This window comes from Cydia amplana, chromosome 4, assembly GCF_948474715.1.
Source record: "Cydia amplana chromosome 4, ilCydAmpl1.1, whole genome shotgun sequence".
NCBI lineage: Eukaryota > Metazoa > Arthropoda > Insecta > Lepidoptera > Tortricidae > Cydia > Cydia amplana.
Window position 1 is genome coordinate 9864456 of NC_086072.1, and position 27172 is coordinate 9891627.

At 37.4% G+C, this 27172-nt stretch overlaps 1 protein-coding gene across 1 annotated transcript in view; it reads left to right on the top strand.

The window, feature by feature from the left end:
- The first annotated feature begins 684 nt into the window (after positions 1-684).
- Positions 685-27172, top strand: part of LOC134663178 (semaphorin-1A-like) — an 85353-nt gene continuing 58865 nt past the window's right edge. Inside the window, exon 1 of the mRNA XM_063519544.1 lies at positions 685-705. The gene's annotated coding sequence lies outside the window, so the exon portion shown is untranslated. The remainder of the gene's footprint in view (positions 706-27172) is intronic.

A 27172-nucleotide genomic window follows, 5' to 3' on the forward strand; every position in this document is an offset into this window, starting at 1 on the left:
AAAATTGGTATGTAGTTAGTGTTGTCTAGGTTCTAAGTAAATTGCTAAAGCTGTTACCTCCTGAATAAATGTTAAATTGTCAAGCATTCGTAATTAATATATACCGTAGTGTAGCAAAAGCCGTTTATTAAAATTAAACTCGGCCTAGCGTGGAACTAGGAAGATTAATGATCCAGTGAATACGGAGTTATGTAAAGAGCAAATGGAGTGCTCGGCGGGCTCGTCCTGGCGGCGCTCCAAAATCACTTGTCTCCTTACCGTTATCGTGATTACTCGCGATTCAGGCGGATTAGCACGTGTCACGCAGCCTTTTGGCAGCTCCGCCTACAGGATCACGTATTATGCTGTAATTGCGCTGAAACCGCATACCTATGTTTACGGGCTGATGGCTAAAGGCTTACAGGTTAGCTTCAATAGATCAATAGGAAGGTAGTGCGAAGCTAGACTGGACGCACTTGAATTATCTTATGTCGTCTATATTAAAAGCCTTTGCGGGGAAACCAAACCGATAATTTGATGTTATATTAATTTTAGATCAGTGGTCGTGTAGACATAAGTGGAGAAATTAATATTATGTATAATATTTTTTTTACTAAGTAAGTACTTCGAATGTTCGTATAAAATTGATATAATTTTAGTGATGAAAAAATGTGTTTTGTTTCAGATCGTGAACATGCTTGATCAATCGACAATCAGTAACTTCAGGTAAATTAACGATTTTTCTTTACAGACACTATGAGTAAAAATGACACTCCTTCGTTCCATTCCATTGCTCATATTATTTCAAACTACATTCCAATGTCAAAGATATTTTACTTTTGATGTCATTCTTGCTGATTAGTGTCCGGTCCGCAATTTTAATTTTCTATTGTGTTGTGTGGCGTATAGTGCATACTTACATACAATACCTAATATATATTCCTATAACTTGTTAATTACCTATGAGAACCTGAAATGATAATAGTAGTTTATGTGGCTGCTACATACTTAATGAAAGGCATTAGAATACGAGTGTGTGTTTATGAAAAGAATTAAAAATAAGATTCATAAAAGCATCACGCGAGTATTTTAATGCCTAATTATGTATAATTACATACACTGCTTTATCTACATCTTATGATATATATTATACCATAAGATGTAGATATAGCTTCAACTTCAACAAAATAAAATAATTCTATATGTACTTACAAACCTACTAAACGTGAAATGGCGGTACCTAAATAAAAAAAGCAGCCAAGTGCGAGTCGGACTCGCCCATGAAGGGTTCCGTATTTAGGCGATTTATGACGTATAAAAAAAAACTACTTACTAGATCTCGTTCAAACCAATTTTCGGTGGAAGTTTACATGGTAATGTACATCCTATATTTTTTTTAGTTTTATCATTCTCTTAGTTTAGAAGTTACAGGGGGGGGGGACACACATTTTACCACTTTGGAAGTGTCTCTCGCGCAAACTATTCAGTTTAGAAAAAAATGATATTAGAAACCTCAATATCATTTTTGAAGACCTATCCATAGATACCCCACACGTATGGGTTTGATGAAAAAAAAATTTTTGAGTTTCAGTTCGAAGTATGGGGAACCCCAAAAATTTATTGTTTTTTTTCTATTTTTGTGTGAAAATCTTAATGCGGTTCACAGAATACATCTACTTACCAAGTTTCAACAGTATAGTTCTTATAGTTTCGGAGAAAAGTGGCTGTGACATACGGACGGACAGACAGACGGACAGACAGACAGACAGACAGATAGACAGACAGACATGACGAATCTATAAGGGTTCCGTTTTTTGCCATTTGGCTACGGAACCCTAACTAGTCAAGTCAGTTTAATGTCAATCGATAAAAACCTATGTCAAGGGTCACTTTTCCTTTAATTAGTAAATGGCGCCTATCTTAATAATCGGAACTGGTTGCTAATGGCAGAAACATTTACTGCGTAACGTAATATCATCACGTTTTAATGAACTGACCTGTAATGCGAGTCTGATTGTTGGCGAATTTAGTTCTGTCTGTGAGGTACAATATGTAGGTTTCGGTAGTAGGATTCAAAATGTTTATTTATTTACTATAGCTACCCCATGTTGGTATTTACTTATCTTGTACACGATTACAATGTGGCCGCGTCTTTTTGACGAAAAATGCATTTTTTTTGCAATAAATTTATACATATAATATAAGAAAAAGTATTCCCCAGTACGTAAACAATGTTTATTTTACTGTTAACTGCCAGTTGGCTTGCACGTACTGTTCGCTGCAGTTTCATGCTCCGCGTTACAATAAAATTCAAGCAAGAGCCGCGTACAAAGTATCTTTGTAGTTCCCAACTAGGCAGTCCCGTTTACACAATTCCGATAGCACAAGCTAAACTCAGATCCCAGTGCTTAGTTGCAACGATAATTCTAGAACGGTTCTGAGTGTTGACATTGGTCTCGACTTCCAAACAGTCCGACCGAAATACAAGACAACCAGGAACGGGGACTCACTTATGCCTCAAATACTCTTAACCATAATGAATGAGTACGTGTCCGTGCTGCAATCGTCGAGTGTTCTCACGGGGCGGAACAGCAAAGAAACACATTTTAACGTCGGCGGCAAGGAGCCGACGTGTAATTCACAATACACTTGCTGCGAGACAAGTTTGTTAGAGTTCGCGAGCATCAAGTTATATTGTTCCCGACGGAGCGGGGCAAATAGGAAGCGAGCAATAAAAATAGTTCCCAGCATCCGCCGGCCTGGGACAAATTCCGGCCAAAATTACGTGAGCAAATTAGACATTCCGGGACATTGCGTTGGAATAATTGCGGACCCCCGCAGCCTCCTTGTCGAAGAATGCCTCTCGCTGCACCGTCGGCTAATGCATTCGCGTTCGCTAGCTCCGCGCCCTACATATCGAACTTCTCGTTACCTCCCTTCCAAGAACACACTACTATTTATTTTTCCTTATAGGTACATACGAGTTTTACGCAAAATCAATCTCAGTTAGATTGAAGTTTATTGGCTTTGTTGCATAACATATCTATATAAAGATAACATGTGTTTGTATTTTGCATTAATTGCGAATTTACATAAAATATTGATGACTATTCACGTTAAATATCAATAAGATTATTAATGGCAAATTAAATTCTGATTGAACATAAAAGAAGTAGATATACATGTCTTACAAGTAGGTAATAGGATATTTACATGTTTAGTATACTTACATATAAATGTATAAATTTATTTATATGACTATCTTGAAGTTACATATATTGAAATCATTTTTCTTCAAGCTTTTTCATTACCCATACCCAAAGTTGTCTAGAAGATATCGCCAGATCGCGTAAGACGACAAAGAAAAAATTTGTAATTATTGTGCTTTAACTACAAATTTAATTATCTTCCCTTAATGCGTTAATACTTATCGTTAATGAATTCATAAATTATAAATTTTGCACTTACGCGATTGGTGACTAGTTGGATTGCTATTACCCATGGTATAATAATAATATCTGGGGGCACGGCAGTGACCCGCCAAGTCGAGCAAAACAAAGAGGCACGCGGCCGTACCATCCTTTTCTCGAAGCGATTCAGGCCATTTTCAACGTCCTGTAATTTTTTGCTGGCTGAAGCTAGAACCCTGAATTTTCAGTGACATATAGGGCTTAACATGCTTAAGATACATTCTCAAAAACATTAAATCTGAACTTGTAGTTTAAGAATTATTGTACGTGAAAGTTATATATAGTCATTATACGTATTACAAATTAAAGATACAGTAAAGTCCGGTTATAACGACGCCCAAGGGACCGCTGATATTACGTCGTACTAACCGGACGTCGTACAAAACGAACTGCCAATTTTAATATATTTTTTAATCAAAATAATTACGTAATTTTGTATTTATGAATACTTATGCGACAATCAAAGAAAAAAAACCATTTCCTTTAAAATATTTATTTACGTTAGTATTACAACACTGTCTTAAATGGAGAGATTTGTGTGCTTAGAAGAAGCCACTTTTCAAGGTACGCGTAGTCAACTCACTCGTCATCCGCAAATTACTCGAATCGCGTAAAATAAAAAGTCGTAATTCTTGGGGATCTAATCCAGCTGACGTTAATTGTTTTATCACACAGATTCTATGTCCATCTCCTGTGTCCATAGATCAGCTCGAAGGTACCTACCAAAATATTGCATTGTACCTAACGTATGTACATAATTATGTATGTGAAGTTTAAGCTCAATTGAATAATGGGAATTGGGTTTTATTTAGTTTGCAAGATTACGAAAAGTCACATGACTATTTCATCTTGCTGCGTGTGTGCTGCGTATAGGCAAAAGGGGGAGGGGAGTTAGGTGCGCGAGACAGAGTAAGCTTCTTACCAACTATTTATTTGTAAAAACCACGTCGCTCGTCGTTGTAACCGGACTTGACGGACGGATTTTGAGTCAATTTCCGTCGTTAAAAGCGATCGGTCGTTATAAGCGGAGTTGTAATAAACGGTTGTACTTTTATAGTAGCTCGTACTAAAACCAAACAAGTGCCTATACTTACGTCGCTATAAGCGGTTGGTTGTTATATGCGAAGTCGAACTAATCGGACTCTACTGTATCTTATTGATACAGTTTTAATACCCCCTGGCACTGATTAAAATAACCGACTTGGTTTCACATTATATCTCAAAACTTTTTTGTAGTAAAAGCGGTGCGAGACTGGCACCTTTTTACATGTAATGTTTTTGATGGGATTATTATTACCTAAACCTCATTAGTTTGGTTTGGTACCGTACCGAACCGGTTTAAGTGTATATAATCGAATAAAAATACAATTTACATTTTTGAACAGCGATGTTTAACATTCAAATATAAACCGGTTGCTAAGCGTCTCTAACAGTACATTACGTTTTACAATTTAGCTATCTAATGTAATTGTACCTAATGGTATCGAACTGAATAAATATGCCGTTTAATACATTGTAGATCCATTTAAATGTGTTTTAGTATATTTTTTTCTACTCCCGTACTTTTATTTGTCATTTAAAGGGTCGTGCACACACCTTTAAAACCCTACCTTATAGTTGTCAAGACAAGTCTTTAGTCTATTCCCCAAAAAAGAATTTGTGCATACACGCAGTATCTTTTTGGCGATTTTACAATACTTCGTATAATGGCCACTTAAAAAATATTGAATGAAATACAGTGTTGCCCACCTTATTTTAAATGTCATCTCTGACAAATAAGTGAACCATAGACATGTTTTTTTTTAAATTTCATTCATTCATTCATTCTTTTCCCGCCAGTACCCTCCATTTTTGCTACTTCTTGAATTTTTTTTATTTTTTATTAGCCTATATTGTGTCCCACTGCTGGGCAAAGGCCTCCCCTGTCTTTCGCCACTCGTCACGGCTTTGTGCATGCTCCTATTAAAAATATTTGTTAAATTTACAATTTTATTTCAAAGTAAGTGCTTGGTCGTAGAAAAAGTATTGTATGCAGCGTTGTTTAACTGAGTTAAAAAAATACTCGTGGCGTCTTTATTAATAATTTTCGGCTTCGCCTCAAATTGTTACTCACGCCACTCGCCTTTTTTGACCTCTCTTAAACAACGGTTGCATAATAGTATTATTAAAAATAATCTGATTCGCCTTTTTAAGGAAAAATGTCTCGTCCTGTTCCACAAAATATAGGAAGGAAAGGGAATAGAAATGTTTCTTGTTGTGTACCGGGTTAAACTTTACACGGCAGATCGCAACGTCATCCGTCTTGCCAAGTATCTGGGCGTTTAAGGCGAAATCTCGCAAAGCCGTGGAAAGCGGTAATATAAAAGGATTGGTGGCAATTCATACGTGTTTAGTCAAGCGCCAGCGAGCTCGTCCCGTGGCTATTTTTACCCTAATCTCCAAAGAAGATGTTACTTGCCCGAGTTTAATCGAGACGCGCGCCAAACATTATTTTTATTGTATTCATTTATTGATACCTTACTATTATGTATGAACTTTTACAGTACATATGGTGCTACTTTACGAACTAGTGCGGAAAATAGTACTTTCCGTGCGTATGTCGAAAGTTTAAAGTGCCATCGTGTTTTATTTATCGCCACTCGCTTCGAATTCCCTCTTTTCCGCACTTGTATCGTAAATAACTATTGTTATATTACCTACTCATATTTGACATCGATTTTATGGACACATTAGCTTTTTAATATATTATCATTTTCGACATAGTTTACGTCAACGAGTAATGAACTAAGTTGAACGTGAAAAATCATGATTTAATTTTAAATGATTTCATGCGAAAACTTTTTGGTCCGTCAATTACACGCTCTAAATTATTTGATTAAACACTGACCTACATTGACGACCGCAAAGTAAAATGAGCTGTTATGCGGAGACTACGCACTGGCACTGGGGGACTGAAAAAGCGCATTTTACCACTAAATTGCCATTACCTACTCGCCTATCCCATAGCTAAATATTGGGTACCTACAATTTAAATTCCAATTAAAACAATATGTACCTGTTTTCTTGTGAGGTGTTCAATAATACATATTTGTATTGGTAAAAGATAAAAAGCCTTTAAAATTACATAATAATATATTTCGAGTATTTATTTAAGGGTTATATCCTGTTAGTATCCATATTTATAAAAAAATATATTCACAATTACTTTAATGTGATGTGACCCTTCAGCCCATATTTTAACACAAACTGACTTTTTTATTTCGGAGTTAGTAGAACTTTTTAACTCGGAACCGTCCTACCTACCTAGTTTGTTGATGAAACATGAAACGAATGCGTTCTTAACTTCTTATGTGAACGGACTTTGTAAAGTGGCATAAGTTACGATCGAAAGAATAGAATACACCTACACGAACGTTATTGAGATAATACTTACAATATAAGGCTTATGTAAGAGACAGCGCTTAATAAAAAATTACATAGGTACGATGCATGCTAAATGGAAAGCGGTATATATGAAACACGTTTTGCACCGGGATAAAGCATAAAGCGGCGAAATGACACGCTGTTTGCACGTTTGCACTCAACAATCTTTTTTATAGAACAAAGTTAGTAGGTTTGTATTAGTTGTAAATTCTCATAATATATTCACATTTTAGTTGGTGTGTATTAGCATCGTATCGGCCGAACCGGGCTCTCCCTACACGCATGATCGCTCGTAATGTAGATCGCATCGCTACCATTATTTACCTCATATTTTTCTCTGGATTACCTATTGCCGATTTTTCACCTTATCTCACAATTCCAATACCTATATAGTAATAGGTACCTATGCTTGTGGACCACTTTTCTTTTACTGTTTTTACAAATTATAATTATGTATTTAAGTACCTACTTATAGCAAGCCTAATTAAATAGCAATATTCAACAGTATAGTTAGAATTTTGCAGTGTCTGATTGTTAGGTAGGTACTTAAGAGTTGCTCATACTTAACATTCGGACATCCTAAAACAGTCTAATTATAGGTAGGAATATATACTTTCAAAACTCTTAGGCATATTAAGAACCCATCGAGATAGAACCCATATCTTGTCTTATGGTAACTTTAGTTTACTTTTGTTGCGATCAAGCAGATGTCAGTTAGTAAGGCCATCTGCCCGTTTAAGATGTCGAATAGCCTACATATCAAATGGAAATCCGTGGTCTCTGCCTACCCCTCCGGGAAATAGGCGTGATTATATGTATGTATTTATGTATATAATATTTTATTTGCATTGACCAAGTAGGTACGGTCGAAAGTATTAATTTATGACCCATTTCGTACTTTGTCACAGTGACAATCAATATGAAAGTCGCTAGAGACCTCATACTATTGTCACTGTGACAAGGTACAAAATGGGTCAGTGAAAGTTTTATTTTAGCTTTCATCGCCAAAATACCAACTCACAGAAAATACAGTTCCAGCAAATGTGCAACTAATTGACATAGGTACCTAATGCGCAGCTCGCAGTAGGGACTCTTCTGTGTTTTATTCCAACTTACCATTTATTTTTGTTTTATACGATCGCTAATGGAGGAATATGAACCACGTCTGCAAATCACTAATAGGAATATGTATTTAACTTCTGAGACCTTTTATGTGGTCCATAAAATAACAAGTGGCGCTTTAAACGGAGGAAAAGGTGTGTGCCGGGTTAAAAATAAACCTGCCACGTGCACGACAGGTGGTAGTCAGTTTTTTACCTGTCGATTCTTCCAGGGAAGCCGTCTGGAATACTGTAGGTAAGTATTAAACCCGCCCTTTATTAATCCATTTCTACGTACCTACTTAACTTATTTCGAGTTAACATCGGTTCATAGTGTAGTATATGTGCAGGGTGCATAACCGTACAAAATACATACTATGCATATGCATATGTACATAGGTAACTTCCTTCTTAAAAGAGACGATTAAAGGTAATGTATATGTTGGCGGCCGATGGTAAAATCAGGCACATTATGAAATTCCTAGGCATATCATGAAACATGAAAATTATTTTCTCGTTCCCTGAATCAATGGAGCTCCGCTACGCGGAGTTGCTATTTTTGGACAGATTTCCCTATGTGCATCTGAAGCAACCTAAAGAACCTATTCTACCTATGATGCTTCTACTCTGAAGTTAGCGTGTTTATACTAATAATCATCAAAAAGATGTTTGTATTGGACATTAGATCACATTACATAATTAGCGTCCCACTCAAGTCGTCAATTAAATCATTAGTATCATTGACAGCCCACTCAACAATCCAAACTAAGACGCACTATCTTAATACTACCTACCCGAACTCTATCGACGATACGCCAACAGTGAATAGAATAATAGGTAGGTAAGTACAATATATATTATGAGGTCCATACATATTATAGGTTTAAGCCTCAATATAATTTTATTATCTGTTTCCCTTTTATGACAAGAGATATTCTAATGTCCAGACTTTCACAGTTTCCGCAAGTCCTCTTTATTGTACAACCTCAGAATAAATGTACATATGGAAACACAAATAATACATGATGACAGAGGTAAACAACAAGCGGCCTTATCGCTAAGGAATCAATTTGAAATGGAACAACCTTTGAACTCTTTGAAGCCTACCTTTGATATTAGAGAAAAAGTTACATGATCTGTTCAATGATTCCTCTTCATACAACAACAGTTTTATAATAGGTATATTTTTATATACCTATTATAAAACTGCTGCATAATGATTTCTCTGGGATAGTCTAAGATAAATTTCCAGCCTATATGCGAGGTTGTAGCTTCTGACTGAAATTGGCGTACATTTATATTTATCTATGTACATATGGCCGTTTCAATACAATGGTATGTGTTACCTTGGATTGGCGGTACGGTTGAAGCCAAATTGCGCGGAAGCCCCTCGAGACTCACGCGTTTGGGTCACGACTCCACTCCAAATTTAAAATTGATTACAAAAAATATTACCAAGTTTGAGGCGGGCGTGGTGATTCGGGTTCGGAACGAAATTGTTTCTGTTTACACATTGTTTTCGGCCGGCACTTTCTGACTGGGGTAATGGATAGCCGTGAAAAGTTTTCTGTCAGTATGTTACAGTCAAATTAGTTAGGTCTACAGGGGTTACGTATGTTATATGTGAAATGTTTAAAAAAAAATATAGCATTGGTAGTTAATTGTCGTTACCGGCAGTACCGGCACAGATAAGTTTGGAAAAAAGGTTACAGAGAGACCATTATAGATTTATGATTAGACACACACACTAAATTATACACTAGCCCTTAGCAATTGGCTTAAGCCTGTGAATGCATGTTATCTCATAATCATAAGTTAGTGTTAAGTATATTGCTATACCCTTACAAGGGTTCATATGGAACTGTACTAAGTAGTTTTTAAGAACTGTATACGAGGGCAATAAACATTTCTGATTCTGATTGTCATCGATTACTTAGAAAGTGATACAAAATTAAATATCAACATTCAATGTCCACGATAGTTTCCTTGTGACCTTTTTATGTGTCTGTACTGTACCTAAGTTTTCCCGTTATTTGCTGGCATTTGGTTGCGAATTGTGCAAAAATCGCACATCGTTTGAGCATGAACTTAAACATTAACACTAGCATAAAAAGTTCCAACCTATGTCGTGATATCACAATAATCTGCTAACATTTCTTGCGCAAGTATAAAACGTGTGACATACGCCAATCATACGCTAACATAAATATCAGTTTTCCACAAAGCTCTGAAAGTCTCCGTCAGTAAATCGCACGCCTAACGTTAAATCGCACGCGTAACGTTAAATCGCACGCCTAACGTTAAAAACAGAGCACTTAGCCGACAGACACCGGTCCCTATAAAAAACAAACCCACTCGCCATCAAAAATAATTTATTCAACATATTCCATTTGTATCTAAAAACGAATTTCGAGACCCGTGTATGTAAGTAAAGCAAAAAATAACTAGTTATCGCTAATTGATAATTACTGGCAAGTCAAGTCAAGAGCGGCAAATACGACGTTTGAAATCTTAAAATTAGATACTGGTTTGATTTGATGTTACAAGGTGTAATTTAGGCACGCCTCAATATAAAGATACGTACATACCTACATCTATTTATCACATTGAACCACTTTAATCGCATGGTACTGTTTGAAAGTACAGTATGAATCGCAATTTGCCGGCTCAGAGAAGACAGCTGCCAGCATTTAAATGATAATAAATATTGCGTGAAAATAATTAATGGACAAATCTATTTCGTCACGCAGTGTAAGCTCGGCTGAATAGATGTTTTTGTAATTAATATTTAGTATCGGGAAGGTAGCTAAGAGTCGGTCAGCAAACCAGTTAAACCGTTAGATAGCCAACGCCTGCTGCACGCAGCGCAGTATTATCTACAAATCAGTTTTTACTCTTAAATTATTATTACAATCTGCAATAAAATAAGTCGACATTATTAACATTATATTATCATAATTACTTATAAATAAATTCTTAGCTAACAACACTATAAATTACATAGGTACTTATTTACAAAATAAATATAATCATACAATTATTCTAGTTAGATTACTAGATAATCCCTATGGATATTGAATTCGCCCGAGGTTAAGCCTTAGGCATTACGCATTGTGTAAATTGCATTTGGGAATTCGAATTTGTCTAGCAAGGGAGTAATCGTGTATGTGTGTGGTCTAGCTTAACCCAGCATGAATAGGTACGTAAGGTAGGGGAAAAGTTTACATCATCAACAATCACCTACGAAAAAGTGTTGTGTATGGCGATTTACGTTCATATTAGCATAAATATATCGAATAATAAGATTGCTTGAAACAAAGGCCATCAAAAAGGTTCCTATTTACGACAACGCAGAATATTTTACCTACCTATACCATCATGCCATGTGCCATCATGTTGGACGAGTTCGTACCTACTTTGTATTGATATAAATCTGCGGCGCATGCAGCGGGCTGAGACAAAGTAATGAACTAATTACATTAGCAGCGGAAATACCGGGTAAACGCTAGGAATCTAAGCTGCTGTTTAAGGTTTTTATTTTACTCTTATTGGGCTTTATTTTATTTAGGCAAGATGATATATAATCAATCCCTACCTATACCTATTACTTATAAGTAGTTACCATAAAATTTGAACAGGGATAATTTATACCATTTTTCGTGTTACTTTGAACGAATGGTACCTAATAAACAATCGTTGATATTGCTATATCATAGTGTACCTATTCCAAATTAAATTAAAGTACACTCGGGTGCAAAGAAATCGGACCACCCCAGCATTTTCAACATTTTTTCAATTTGTGTAAAAACTGTAACCTCGATCATGATAATTTAAATACCACGTGGTAGATAATTTTCTGCCCTATCAAATGACATCAATATTCAGGAGTGGGGATGGATATTGTGCAAAATATGGGCCTGGAAATCACCCCCCTCCAACTGCCTCATTAGCGCATGCACTAATTGACCACTTATCATTAGGTATAAAAACAGTCATTATCATTGTTTATGCATCATTCATGATTGGTACGTCTTCCTGAACACTACTCTCATCGCCTGAACCTGGAAAAACTGGAGAAAAATGGATACTACCTCGACTGAAGCCGGCCAAGCAGTTGCCCTATTGCAGGGAGGGCTTAGTCAACGTGCAGTGGCTCGACAACTCAACCTATCGAAGTCATCGGTTCAACGTGTCTTCCAGAGATTCCGCGTAGATCAGACGTTATCCAGAAGACCCGGAACTGGCAGAACTCGCATCACTTCTGAGAGAGATGACCGTTTCATCGTTCTTACCTCGCTACGAAATCGTCGACTGAATGCCGTTCAGCTTCAGCAGAAGCTCCTAGAGACCAGGAATGTGTCTATCAGCCGATGGACAGTTAGAAGACGACTGAAGGAGAAGGAATTGACAGCTCACAGAGCTGCAAATGGCCCAAAACTCACCCCAATACATCGTGGACAACGACGCGTCTTCGCTCGCGAACATGAAGAATGGACCCTTCAGCAATGGAGTTCCGTACTTTTTTCCGACGAGTGCAGGATAACTTTGTCTGGCAATGACGGACGGGTACGAGTCTACCGAAGACCTGGGGAGCGGTTCTCTCAATGCTGCATCGAGGAACGTGTTGCTTATGGTGGGGGGTCAATCATGGTCTGGGCTGGTATTTCTTTGGAAGCGAAGACGGACATTGTGTTCATCACAGGGCCAGGTACCAGACCGAATTCAGGCGGTTTGACTGCACGTCGGTACGTGGAGGAAATCCTGGCTGATCATGTGGTCCCATTTGCGGGTTATATCGGCGATGAGTTCATCCTCATGCAAGATAACGCTCGGCCGCATACAGCCCGGATCACTAAGGAGTACTTGGAGGAGGTCGGCATCAGAGTCATGGAGTGGCCAGCCCGCAGTCCTGACCTAAACCCGATCGAGCACATTTGGGACGAGCTGAAAAGAAGAATCCGGGCCAGAAATCCCGCCCCTGAATCCTTACTGGAGCTAAAGACTGCGATCGAAGAAGAATGGGCGGGCATCCCTCAAGACACTGTAAAAAAATTCATAAGATCAATGAAAAACCGAATGACTGCATGTCGTAGGGCTAGAGGAGGCAATATACGGTATTAAAATGCTGAAAATTGTTTTAATTTTTACTTGATATCTTTAGAATCGCAGTTTTCCCATTATGCATAAGTTTCACTCCAGTATGCATTTTTAGGGTGACAAAGTTCTTAGCCCTGAAAGCCTGAAAATATTGGAAGTAAACCTGTGAAAAGCACATCAATTTATAGAGGAAAAGCCAACCTTTCATTAGGTATATAATATGTCACAGTAGCACATACAGTTTTTACAGAAATTGAAAAAATGATAAAAATGCTGGGGTGGTCCGATTTCTTTGCACCCGAGTGTACTTTAATTTAATTTGGAATAGGTACACTATGATATAGCAATATCAACGATTGTTTATTAGGTACCATTCGTTCAAAGTAACACGAAAAATGGTATAAATTATCCCTGTTCAAATTTTATGGTAACTACTTATAAGTAATAGGTATAGGTAGGGATTGATTATATATCATCTTGCCTAAATAAAATAAAGCCCAATAAGAGTAAAATAAAAACCTTAAACAGCAGCTTAGATTCCTAGCGTTTACCCGGTATTTCCGCTGCTAATGTAATTAGTTCATTACTTTGTCTCAGCCCGCTGCATGCGCCGCAGATTTATAGGCGACCCTCTGTCTCTCGCGCCTCAGCACGTGGATCCCAGATTCCTATTGAGTTTTTACTCTGAATAAAAAGCTGAAAATGTGGAGACTGCGAAACGCCCGTCGTCGTTCCTCTGATTGGATAGCAAAGTTTTGTAATATGCTGAATGACATTGTGTAAAATAATCAGTATTCATATCGTCAATTTTTAACTTAAATTGGAAACAATGATTTTCTTTAACTCGATTTCGATTAGGATTTTAACTTAAATTGAAAAAAATGATTTTCACTAAATGCATTTCGATAAGGATTAAAAAAAAGTTCTTATATATTCGATTAAAAAACAACCTTATTCGCTTTAAGCGAAGCGTAATGATTCATGACTTTTTTGTTTGCTTGCCTCGGAAACCAGACCTTGGCTATCGGAGGCACTGAACCTTGAATCATAGCAAAATAAATTTAATCGTTCCCTTGCAACATCCAATATTGTCGGAAGACCAACAAAAACACAGCCATAAAAACCATGATCTCTGTTCTAGATGTTTTCTTTATTTATCGTCTAAAAATACAGTCCTATCTGAAGATTTGAGTAGGTACGGTATTGTTCTTTATACCGGTGGTGAGTTTTTAATTCTTTTTTATATATCTCTTGAACAATAACATTCTTTTAAGCGCTGCAACAAAATATTTTCAAAACAAAACGTTTTCCTTAATCGGTTTCCTTAACACACACGCCATTAGTCTCGACATAGGATGAATGAAACAAAATGTATTTTTATATGCAAGCCGAGATAAACAGGTAGATGTGAAGACGGGTTATGTGCTGGCCTGTCCCGTTAATGAGTGTACAATGCTAATGAAGGCGACGTGTGGAGGCTGGGCTGTTTTTTTCGTCGCTTTGCATATTGCCTCGTAGAAACCAATTTAACTATGGCCCCGTGGTTTCTAACAATTATGCGTAATCGTAATTCTGTGTATTTTGGTTTCTGAGGCAGTTTTCTCTGAACGATGCACCTGCCGACCGTGGGACGCGACGCTGCCCGTCCAACTAACGCTACTAACTTGAATAACATTTTACGAGAGATCTGTTTATTTATGCCTGTCAGTAACAATTTTTGTTATATCTGGCTTTAAAAAAGGAGGAGGTTAAAAAACTTCTAAGTTTATTTTTAATGGATTACTTTAAAGTCTATCATCTACTCACCGATTTATTATTTTGATTTTATTTTTAAATTTGAAATATTACACTAATGAAAATATACAGTGTGTGACAATAAGTACCTACTTTAATTAATTGCCTATAATGCATAACAATTATCTACCACATAAATGCATATAGTACGGCTCTTCTGAGGTGAACTTTTCGCTTCAAACCTTAATCTTTCAAACAAAGGCCATTGTCTCTATTATCGCAAAACCGCTTGCTCCCGACTTGGCACGTGCCAGTACAACATTCATATTGAAAAACAACCGGTATCGTCATAGTATTAAGGTTCAAATTTAATGTCACTGATATTCTATATATTACGTTTTGGTAGTGTAGGACGATAGACCGCCCCGAAGCGATACGGCACTCATATTATTTTGATACTTAGTGTGGTGTTAGAAATTAAACATTAAGGTTTGTTTGAAAGATTAAGGTTCGAAGCGAAAAGTTCACCTCAGAAGAGCCGTATTATAACATACATAGCAAATATCTACCTCTATTGACAAAAAGTCAAGAAACTTGAGAAATATCCTTCTTGTTTGAAGTGTCCAAAATGATGTGAACTTCACGAGATAGTTGGCAAACATGGGACGACCACATGTCTACTTAACTTCTAACTATAAACAAAAGTTTTCCTTTTCTTTGAATTATCGATGGGAGTCAATGGAAGAGTAATCTAGGTATATAATATTTTAAAGCTAAATAAACCGGCGTCGCGATAGATCACGCCTTCTGCCTGACCACAACGATCACGAAAAAAAAATTGCTAATTAAATTTATTAAAGTGAAACTTTTATTTATCTGTTCTTCTAGCTCTCTCAATCGATTCCTATAATAAATAAAGTACTATATTTTTTTATGCTACATAGATATTTATGTTATTTGTATATTCCATTAAGTACAAGCTTTAGTACACTCAGGTTGGACGTGGGTAAGCAGAGTCGTATGCTAATCCGCAGCCAATCAACCGTACCTATTGTTTTGTTTTGATTCGGCCAATGTCACGAATGCGCGTCACCCGCCAGCGCCACTCAGCGCTCATAGCTGTGACAGCCAATTAGTCCGCGCCTCATGCTAAACCGCCGGTCTCATACAGCTGACTCATGACTGAGTACAGCTTCCGACCCGTATACTCGTATTTCTAAAAATAGGATCATAGGAAAAATCTAATTTCCAAATGCAGGCACTTCAGGACAAGAGGACGTAAATACTTCTGGCCTAAGGTATGCCTTAGGATAACATCATGTTGGGGTACAAAAAATGTGCATACCAACCGGGTGCAAGAGATGACCCGAGTAGATATGTGAGATTTCCTTCTGGGCTAGGTAGGCCTACGATGTTGCCGCTAGGACTATAGGACCCCTCTTTTCCCGTCTCGTCGCGCCGCTTTATGTCGGTATAAGAAACGCTTGTGCGCACACACGCGAATAGCCAGGTACCCACCGAGGAACGGCTCCCTTGCGGAAGCTCTAAACTTCTCCAGGCTGCGTGGCCAACGCAAGATGCTATGACCTATACTGTAGCGAGCTCCCTCCAGCTGGTCACTAAGGCCATGAGTGCCAGAAGAAGGATCGGTCATTACTACACAGCAGTAAAGATAAGGGCGGACGGCGAATATCTTTTAAAAAATTGTACCTATGGAATTTGTTTTTCGTTCCTAACTCTTATAATAAAAAAAACGATGGCACATAGCTATAGTTAAGCAACATCTAATTTTAAAAATATTTTACATATCCAGAGCGAAAAATTAATTCTATATTGAGAACCGGTCGTCCCCTTCCCTCTTAAGTACTCTGCGGCTTTTCATCAAAGCCGCTTCAGTGGAACTGCATGCTCTTCCAAAAACAGGCTGCAAAAGGTAGAGAGATCGTAACAACTATTCCTGCGATCACACCCCGGCCGCAGTAAATAAAAAGAATACCAACATTATCCTTTCCTTCTGTAATCCACCAACGCCTACAGCGGGGCGCACTGGGCCGAAAGAGGCCGGTCGGATTGAGATTATATAGTACATATATTATACCCATAGATGGACTAAATTGAATTACAGCTAAATTGTTCTAAGCTTGATTCGGATCCCCTCGGCAAAAATTATTAAAATTGGATTAACTCTTTACCTAATCTATTTGCCGTCAGTAACACGCAACATCGCCTAATCCCCCCTCATATGAATTGAAATCACTGACAGCTAATTACCCCTTGCCTCTCGCCCGCAATCATTTATCTTTATTCGACAGAATCGCGCGCACGAGTCGAACACTTAATCCCGAAATGATCGGGCACTTCGGGTAGTCTTCTCCAATAGCCCTCGTTCATAAATGTGTGCCAATGCGTTGCTAGCTGCGTATAAGTAATGAAAATACATTTATATCACTCGTATTGTATGTGCTTATCATTTTAGAATACTTTTAAACGTTGTTAAATAAATAAACACATTAAACAATATTTATTACTTATACGTACTTTTGGGATCGGAAGAAAACCTGCTTTATTCCACAAATTAGCTAAATTTCTTCATTTAAGTATTTACGTAGCCACTTTAGCCTGATTTTAACATAAGTAAACAATAGTTATTTGTTTTACAAGGGGAAAAGTTGTTGTTTAACCGCTCGTACTAATATTGACACTCGAGCAAGCGAAAGATTCCATAATTGAACCATGAGCAAATTAGCGAGTGATTCAAAAAGTGGAATCTTGAGCGTTGCGAGGATTTCAAGGCACGAGGATTAAACAAATGTTGCCACCGATATGGAAACACAAAATTTTTCACCACACCAACCAACGCGAGGAAAATCCTAACTGTAAACTATCATACAAAATCAAACCAATCCAAATCAAATCTAAATGAACGTCTTTACACACTTTTCATTGAAAATCATCATTTATAAGTAAATTCTACCAGCCAACATAAGGAAAATCTCAAAATTTGCACCGGATTATTTTGCCCCACATGTGGATAAAATGCAACTTTCTCATCAGTTTTTGGACAATCAAGAGAGCCTTTACCAGCTGGAATGGTGAAATAGTACATTACGATACAAGTGCAAAAATTAGGAAATTCGCAACGAGTGGCGATAAATTGAAACACGACCGAATAGAGTGTTTTAAATCGACACGAGTTGCGAATTATCTTTTCGCACGTGTATTGTACAACGTTTTACAGTACCTATGGCCATGGCCCTTGAAATTTTGCCATACGTGCGTATTGTCCTTAATCCCGCCGCAGGGCGGTAAGTAACACCATATGTACTGTAAAAACTATTACGGTATCTATATACTATATATCCTAGTCCTTTTGCAACGCCTGGTACCCATGTGTACCTGTACCGTATAATCCTAGAGCTTAATTGACAAGAGCTGGCGCCAAATATACACTTGCATCCAAATCAGCACAAATCCTGTGCTGGCTATAAATGGATCTATACATTCGACATTCGATGATATGTGATTCAGTACAGACGCAGACGGGAACCACACCGGTCCATTAGGCTACTTACCTATGCAGTGTATACCTTGCCAGACATACACAACTGCGCCAGGAAATGTTTACACTTGCTTCTAACTATGAATCACATTACATGCGATTCTGTATATGTATAACAAGTCTCACTTTTTGAAGAATCCACTTCCATTTCGAAGAATAAGAAACATTTCAGTTTTCGTAAACCACAGTTAAAATTTTGGCTGTGATAACATACAATTTGCTTCATGAAATGGATGTGCGAATTTGGAGCAATAGTAATTTGTGCTTTGTTTTAAGGACACATGAGTTAATTAACATTAGGATGATAAATTGCCTGCTCAAAAGATCATTATTAATGCTCAGAAACAGGAAACCCATTAATTTTTTTTAACTTTTGTCTCTGTCATTAAGGAGTGGGGATTAAGCCAAGTGATCTTTCCTTAACTTTAGCACTTATACTCAAAGCGAGTGGTCGAATTATTTGCTCGACGCTGGCTTTCAAGGTTGGGGCTATTCTAAGAATATCTTTAGCGTCTGTGACTCAGCCAGTCGATGGTGAGACTAGGGAAGTGATTCATGAGTTAAACGCCACGTTCATGCAGTGATTGTTACAGATACACTTATTACATGGACTTGATACATATTTATTTACACCCAAAATTTAATACTATATATATATATCATATCAGCTGATTTACCTCATATTCTCAATATGTCGCCCGCTTAACGTTTTTTTAATAAACGCCCCCTTAGTAGCCTTGTAGAGCGATAGCTTCGAAGACATAATTATAATAGATAAGGGCTGTATTAATTACTATAGGCTTTGTCGCGCCTACCTGTCCTCTTGCGAGTCACGGCAAGACGTGCTACTAGCCGTACCTACTCACCTTTGTTGATTAGGTATTAATTATGATTATTATGTTTTTTTTTGCATAAATGTAGACAGGCAGTGCCATCGTAATTACGTGATAACAATAGACTTTAATTAATATGACGTCAATAACTTGTAATTATCGACAATAAACGCAAGACAATAGGGATATTAAAGCTACTCTTAATTAATTATATTATTTCAATTTTATTTTCTACGTATTTGAGTCGATTCTACCTTCGATAAAATCTTATCACTGTTTCAAACCTCTTAGCACCTTTCATTTTAAAAGGCCAATCATAAAGTAAAATGCCTTTTTCTTAATTAAAAGCATTTAATGTGGCATCACTATCCGAAGTAGACTGCATCTCTCGTAACTTCACATAATTCGATTCGGAGCCGTGCGATCGCAAGCCATAACTGAAGTTTATGTGGCAGTATATTAAGTCCCAAATCCATCACGTTTTCTTGAGAAATAGGGTAAAGTTAACTAGGATAGATAGGCGGCCTATTTGAAGAGCATTCCGTCACCATGTCCAATGACTACCCGAACCCTTCCTCAATGACCCAAGATCGAGGTTCCGACGATATTTCAACTTACCGAATTCAAGCCGTGCGTGTTGCGTTCGTGAATCATCGGTCTACATATAAGGTTACACGGCTAAAGCAGAAGATAGTTTCGGATTTTAACGTGTTATCTGGTCGCGTAAGGAAATAAAGACTCCAAAAAAGAATTATTTTCTTAAGTCTCATATTGCACACAAATAGTATCAACTTTCGCCACTAAAGTAAGTCAGACCTACAATCATTCGTAATTCCGTAGCCGATTTTACTAATCTATACGGATGACCGGCTGTTGCTAACTTGCTACCCTTGTTTACTTTGTAAATATGTTTTGGAATTTGTTTTCTTTGTAGTGCAATAAACTTACTTAAGTAAGTATATAGGTAGATGATTTTTTCAAACGTTGATGTAGCAAGATCCGTCGTTCAGGCATAATATAATACAAAGCACGTTTTTTATTACATTACTTCACGCGAATGACGTTCAACAATGCAAATGTGTACTCGCATACCTATTTAATTAAAAATATTCATCACGCAGATGCATAACAATATTTTATACACGAATTATTAGTAATCATGTGCTGTATGCAAGACAATGCAGTGAATGACACATTGGCTACTATGCGTGTATCGTGTAATTCGTAATGGGCAGCTTGACAGGAAAACGGTTATTAAACGTACGGTTACGTAACAGTTAACTTAGTCACTAGGTATAGGATCTTCCAAGATGCAATCTTGTTGCAAAATGTTCGACATGAGGTTTTAACCTACTTCAGTACGTAGGTACGTAATTTTGTCACAGTCATGGATTTACGAGAGTATCATTTAGTTTCCCGTAACAACTAAATATAGGTAAATACCAATAAAAATACAAAAAGTATTCTTATTGCCTATGATAAGAACGATTATTGACGTACAGTACAGAATATTCACTCGCTCTACTTTAAAGATGCGTACGAGTAACTTAGTAAGGTATAGGTTAACTATATATGTAGAAATCCAAGTGAACCAAAACGTCCATCGATACGTCCAACGTCTGCCGTTTATCGTAAATGTCAAACATTCGTCCACTTTTCATAGTTGCAACTTATTTAAGTACGAGCACCTTTAACCTACGGTTAGTACCTATGACGTAAATGTATACAGGAAAAATAAAATTAATTATAGTGTACCTAACCTAACCTACTCAGCCGATAACTTCATTCATTCATATAAATTCATATGAATTCAACTACACACATATAAATCCTTACGGTAATAATAGGTATCCAACCGCATAGGTATGTTTATTAAACCGCTGATCATTCCTTCCTTCTGTTTTTCCAGAGCACAATATATAATGTTGTGGTTATAAATTCCGAAGTTACCAAATTTGTGGACGCCAACTCAACTAAGCTATTATTTAAGCTCGTCATAATTTGAACTCTGCACTGTTTTATATGTAAGTATCATCATCTTCCTCGCGTTGTCCCGGCATTTTGCCACGGCTCATGGGAGCCTGGGGTCCGCTTGGCAACTAATCCCAGTAATTGGCGTGGGCACTAGTTTTACGAAAGCGACTGCCATCTGACCTTCCAACCCAGAGGGTAAACTAGGCCCGTATCGGGATTAGTCCGGTTTCCTCACGATGTTTTCCTTCACCGAAAAGCGACTGGTATGTAAGTATGATGAATAAATTAGTTAAAACATGTTTGATATTTCATTGCCAGAACGCGTACCTACTATCGCATGAATGTGGATAAATTTAGAACGCCCGATGTTGTATACTCATCATCGGAAACCCTGCAAAACTACAATAAATGGCGAGATACTTAGTGTAGTGTAGACATAACTAGTGTAGGAGTGTTAAAATACTTAAAATACAATAAAAATTAACTGCATGACAGTTCACAACGTGTCTACTAGCTTTATGTACATCAAGCATAATGAAATTCCCTGTGTCTTCTTAGAAGATTATGGAGCCATGATGGTCGCAGTTGTGTTTAGGCGTAGGTCATTTATGAAATAGGGGTGTTACACCTGCCACAAAACACGATACAGCTATGATGTTTGCCCGCCGATATGCTGATTGGATAAATAGATAAATTGTGATGTTTGAGGTCCACGAGAAAGAATCAGCGGATTGAGTAATGGTGGCTGGACGGGGCGCGCGGACGGTCGTAACAAATGGCGCGGGTCCCGCGGGACGGCCCGCCGACGCCGCTGCGTCTAACCATTAATTTGATGGTTTTGTCAGCATTATTTGCAAATGTTTTTTTGATATTATAACACCGGAGAACCGACTTGCTGTTGCTGCGATCTAAAATGACTTTTACAAAATACCTACTAAAAAGAACAGCAGTCACTATTCAGAGTTTGATAACTAAGTCGTGTATGATTCAAAGGAGAAATTTTCGAGTAGGCATGAATCAAAGCTATTCGGCTTGCAATAAAATCTTACATAATAGTTTGCACGCAAGTTAGTCATCTTAAATGCCCTGCCTTTTGATGCCCTTCTATATAACCACGAAGCTATGGGTTCGCGGTTTTATCGCGCACCACGCATATTCAATTACACACAAATATTTATGCTGATCACAAGTTTGTGCAATGGCACACTATGCAGCGGTCACACGAAGCCATCGCGCACGTCCGAGATTATGATATACGACACTGACACACTCGCTGCCGTAGTTGCATAACCTCCACTGGTTCTCGTAACATTTGCTAATTAATGAACTCGTTGATAAATATTTGTGCTACACCATACCCGTGGAGGCACGAGGGAGTGGCATTTTTTTACCTTCATTCAATATATTTCACAACCGTTTAAGAGCAAACTAACGCGCGGTGGTGTTGAAAGTGGTTCCCAAACGTGGGAGAATGCTACGCTTGTCATATGACACCAAAACGCGTGTGTCAATATCAACACGAAAATATAATTAGAGGTAACCGAATCCTAACATCGCAATGGATTTTGAAAGAAACATCGGAAATAATAAACCCCGAGCAAGTTAGCTTTCAAGCGGTTGCTACATAAGTATCTGCTGAAACAAGAGTTCGAGTAGCGTTCATCATTATATTATATATTATGAGTATGTATGAAATATGTAGTAGTATATTATTTATATATATTCTAGTGTTTTTATTTGTGTATTCTACATGTAGTTTATCAGAATTATTAATTGTTTAGTTGTTTACTAAGTTCTAATAATTAAATTCCTTTTTCTCCTTGCACCAATTTTACATGTCTCTGTTTGGCCCGATGGTTGACTGGTAGAGAATGCCATTAGGCATTAAGTCCGCCATTTGTACATTATTTTTGTGTATTGTGCAATAAAGTTTAAATAAATAAATAAATAAATAAATAATAAGTTTTACCGCGTTATATGCATAAACTAAAATGTTCTCGCAAAAACGCTGAGTGTTATTTCAATTCCTTATGTCAACGGTTCGGGAAAAGATTTCATTTTTTATAAAGTTTGCACGAGTGTTGTTCTCTCGGCGTAGATTCATTCTTTTTGCAGAGCTTGATTGATGAGTTTTCTTACAGGGTGACACTTTTAGGGCGTTGCTTAGTAAGTCGCCAATATAATAAAATCCACATATGAGTCAGTATTATTACGTTTCGCTAAAACAAAATGAAGGTCTTGAAGACTTTTCTACTGCCGTTATTAAAAAGTTTGACACTTTATTCTTTTGTGCATTATATTTTTATGTCCAGTCTATCTACACACAATATATCTGCCTTTGGCATATCTACACATCGCACATAATTTATTAAGCTTAAACCTTATATATACAACGCTTTTCCATAATTAATCCTGTGGTAAACACGTAGGCATGTATAAGGCGCGCGTATTTTATGTTAACGATAAATAAAAATCAAATATTTTCTAAACATTAAACTGAGTTATATCATTTAATCTAATTCTAAACACCGCAGTTATTTATATTGTTACATTCAGTATGTCATACGTATGAAATGCAAATACATATCCAACAACTTCGAATATCAGAGTCACACGAACGGTTTTTCGGGCAGCGAGCCCGGGGCCGCTCGTGACCATCACATCTCCGAAGAATTCGATGTCCATTTGGTATGTACGTGCGTGAAGATCACTCCAGATACCTATCTATTACAGCACAAATTACGTCACGAGATGTATTTTAGAGCACTTACTTACCTACGAAAAAGATAAGTAGACCTTCTTTAAAAGTTGAATCAAGAATCAATGAGTTCAGAAATTCAACCAAGAAAAGATTATGTGAAATGATACCTAAACATGTCTAAATAAAATGTCTTGGTAGATAAGTCTGTGCATCTGCACTGAATCCAGATGTATAAAAAAGCAGTATTTACTTTTTGGATATCTCCTTGAATAGAGAAGAAGGCTAATAATACATTCGTTTGCGTTGCCGTCGTACGTAACTACCTACATACTAAGGCAGCCCAGTAAACGAGTAACGTTGTTAAGTCCAACGGACGATCCCGGGCAACGCAGCGCGGCCCAGCCCGACCGACACGCTGTCTGCTCACAAGATAATCAAACTTCCGCACTCCACTCCAACTTACAAAACAGCTCCTGTCTCTTTCGATCGTAAAATTGCATTTTAGTTTTAGTAATTTCACTTATGTAGGTACCTAAATGATGGCACGTAGGTAGGTACACTCAGTTAAACGCGTGTTAAAAGAACTTCAATAGTGCATTTAAAAACGCTCCAATTATAAAGTACAAACAGTTATTACTTTGTCAGATCAGTTTTTTTTGACGAAGAAGTGAAGTGACTATGACCAATTATAAATGGAATGAAATTTATCATTCTATACAAAATAAACGGGAAGCTGATATAGGCAGGGAAATAAGATTTATTACACAGCAAATAGCGTTAAATCTGCAAGCAATGCATTCCTGCACGCTTACAGCCGCAAGGTATCAATTAACCAGGGAAGAGGTCCTAATGCTACAAGACACTCTTTAACCGAGAATGGTTTCTTTTCAATAACTTACCTACGTAAAAAAAATAATATAAAGGAAAGCTGTCGTATTTTTCAGTACAGGCCACGTAGCCAACGTGCCAATCGCTTACGCTCCGTAGCGATCGAAACGCAACTGTCACTGTCGCACTAATATAGAAGAGGGATACAGAAACACAAAGCGATTCGATGGCGAAGCGATAGCGATTTGTCACCTTGGCTAGGCCGCCTGTAGTCGAGTTTTGTTAGTTCAACGTTTCGTTCCACGGTTAGATACGGTTTAATAGTTATGGCCGACTAAACTTTTCTAGCACGTTTTATTTTATTTTGATACGGATCGATATAAATTTAGCCATTCCTTTTTTTCTAGAACTATTTTTTATCCGAGGTATTTTGTGACCCTTCAAGCTCAACCTGGCACTACCATGCCATGCGCTTCTATACTTTTTTCCACAACTTTATGTTACATGATGTGGTGGAATAATAAGATGTCAAGCAACATGGTTTATTATTCCCAGACACGACTTCTACTGCAACTAATATTCAGGCTTTAGATCAGGTCCAGTACAACCCAGTATAGGCAGTATACTTACCCACACACGCTCAACCCGCATGAAGAAATATATATTCAAGAAAAAAGCTTTGGAACACGAACAACACCTAAGCTCATATGCTTATAAGAGAAAGCATTATGACACTTTAAAATTTAATTCAAAATAACACCATATAAGGAGGGCGGGCGGCATTAATTAAAACCTGATTGATATACAAGACGTTTCTGAACACGTCTCTGGCTATTAACATGGAGCGCAGGTCGATGCTCGATTGCGTAAGAAACCGTTACCTATTTAAATTGGGCTCGAAGAGGTTCGATGCGCCGCTCTCAGGCGCAGAGGTACTGCGCCGTCACAATACAGTAATTTGGATGTACACAGAAAAACGACCATAGAGAAAATAAGTAATTATTAAGTAGTTCCCAAAACCATAAAATGTATATTATCTATATTTAAGCTACTACAAACAACTCATTCCATCTAGAATCACTGCATTATTAGAGTTAATAGCAATGCGTAGTGTATCATTATATTCATTATGCATATTTTTTTTACCCATTATATTGTTAATGTTGTATGAACAGAGACTATTATTTGTGAGTGTGGCCACCTAGTGCGCTACTAGCTGACCAAACTTTGAAGACGGTGATTCATCTTACATAGTTCCCCTTGCGCGCGCCCTGTGGCGGCGAGATGTGTGGCGAGCTACAACTGAGAGATTACACATCGGTACGTGACTTTGAAGTACCTCGTGGACTTATGTCACTATAATATTCGCTCCTCTAAGTGCATAGGTGCTAAATATTGCACTTATACAGAGTACTATTTGCGTTGGTGAATTGCGGCGCACGTACTTATAGCAATAAATGTGGAGTTTACAGACAGTTCATTACAGCGCTGAAGTGGTGGCTTTAGCTATACAACACTGTCTAGGGGCCCGATTCGGATTTTGAAATAGAGATCTATTAGATATCTTTTAGACATCCCCAAAATACGATAACGATATGTTTAAGATCTAACCTGTCAAATTTGTCATTTCCGCGCGATCCTGGAGATAATCTACAAAAGAGATCTAGTTGAAATCTAAACTATACGTGTCGTATCTTGTGAAGATCTTGAAGTTCGAATACGGCAGTAGTCGAACATTGAGAAATTGTAAACTGTCTAATTTTGCTCTTTAGGGTAAATATCTCTACCTATTCGATATCCAACAAAAGCATAATATAACTGTTTAAACCATAACCATTCATATTGTTAAACTGTCCAACTTTTACACCCTCCTTACACGTTTGTTTATAAATACTTATTGCTGTATTCTTCATCGGCCTTTATTGGTCAGAGGAAAGTACATGGTACAAAAAGTTATCAGAAAGCTAGCTAGGCGTGGATGAGATCGTGCCGGCGTGGATATTCAATATTAATGTAGCGTCAAACAATTTGGAGCATTTTACAGGGGCTATCAATCTGGCCCGTTAATGAGATTCGGTCGGGCCGGAGCGATTGCGTCGACCAATTTGTGCCTCGTTGCACCTCGCTAATGAAATACCTCTATCCATGAAGTGTTCTTTTTTTATCATAAAGAACATCACTAGCATAATGGACGTTTCATGGTTGACAGCTGAATTTTAATTAGATATTTTTAGTTAATAGAAGTAGGTAGGTACGTGGTGTCTAAACATATTATACATCAACAATGACAAGCTTTAAATAATTATGTATTGTGCCACAATTATACTGGGTCAACCAAATCTTGTCAGTAAATAGGAACAAAAAAAACTATACTCGTCCTTTTCTTTTGGGTGCTAGTACTAGTGTAAGACAAAGATAGTATGATTATCTCTATGTTTGAAATCAAACAGACCTTTGACACACTATATATTGCT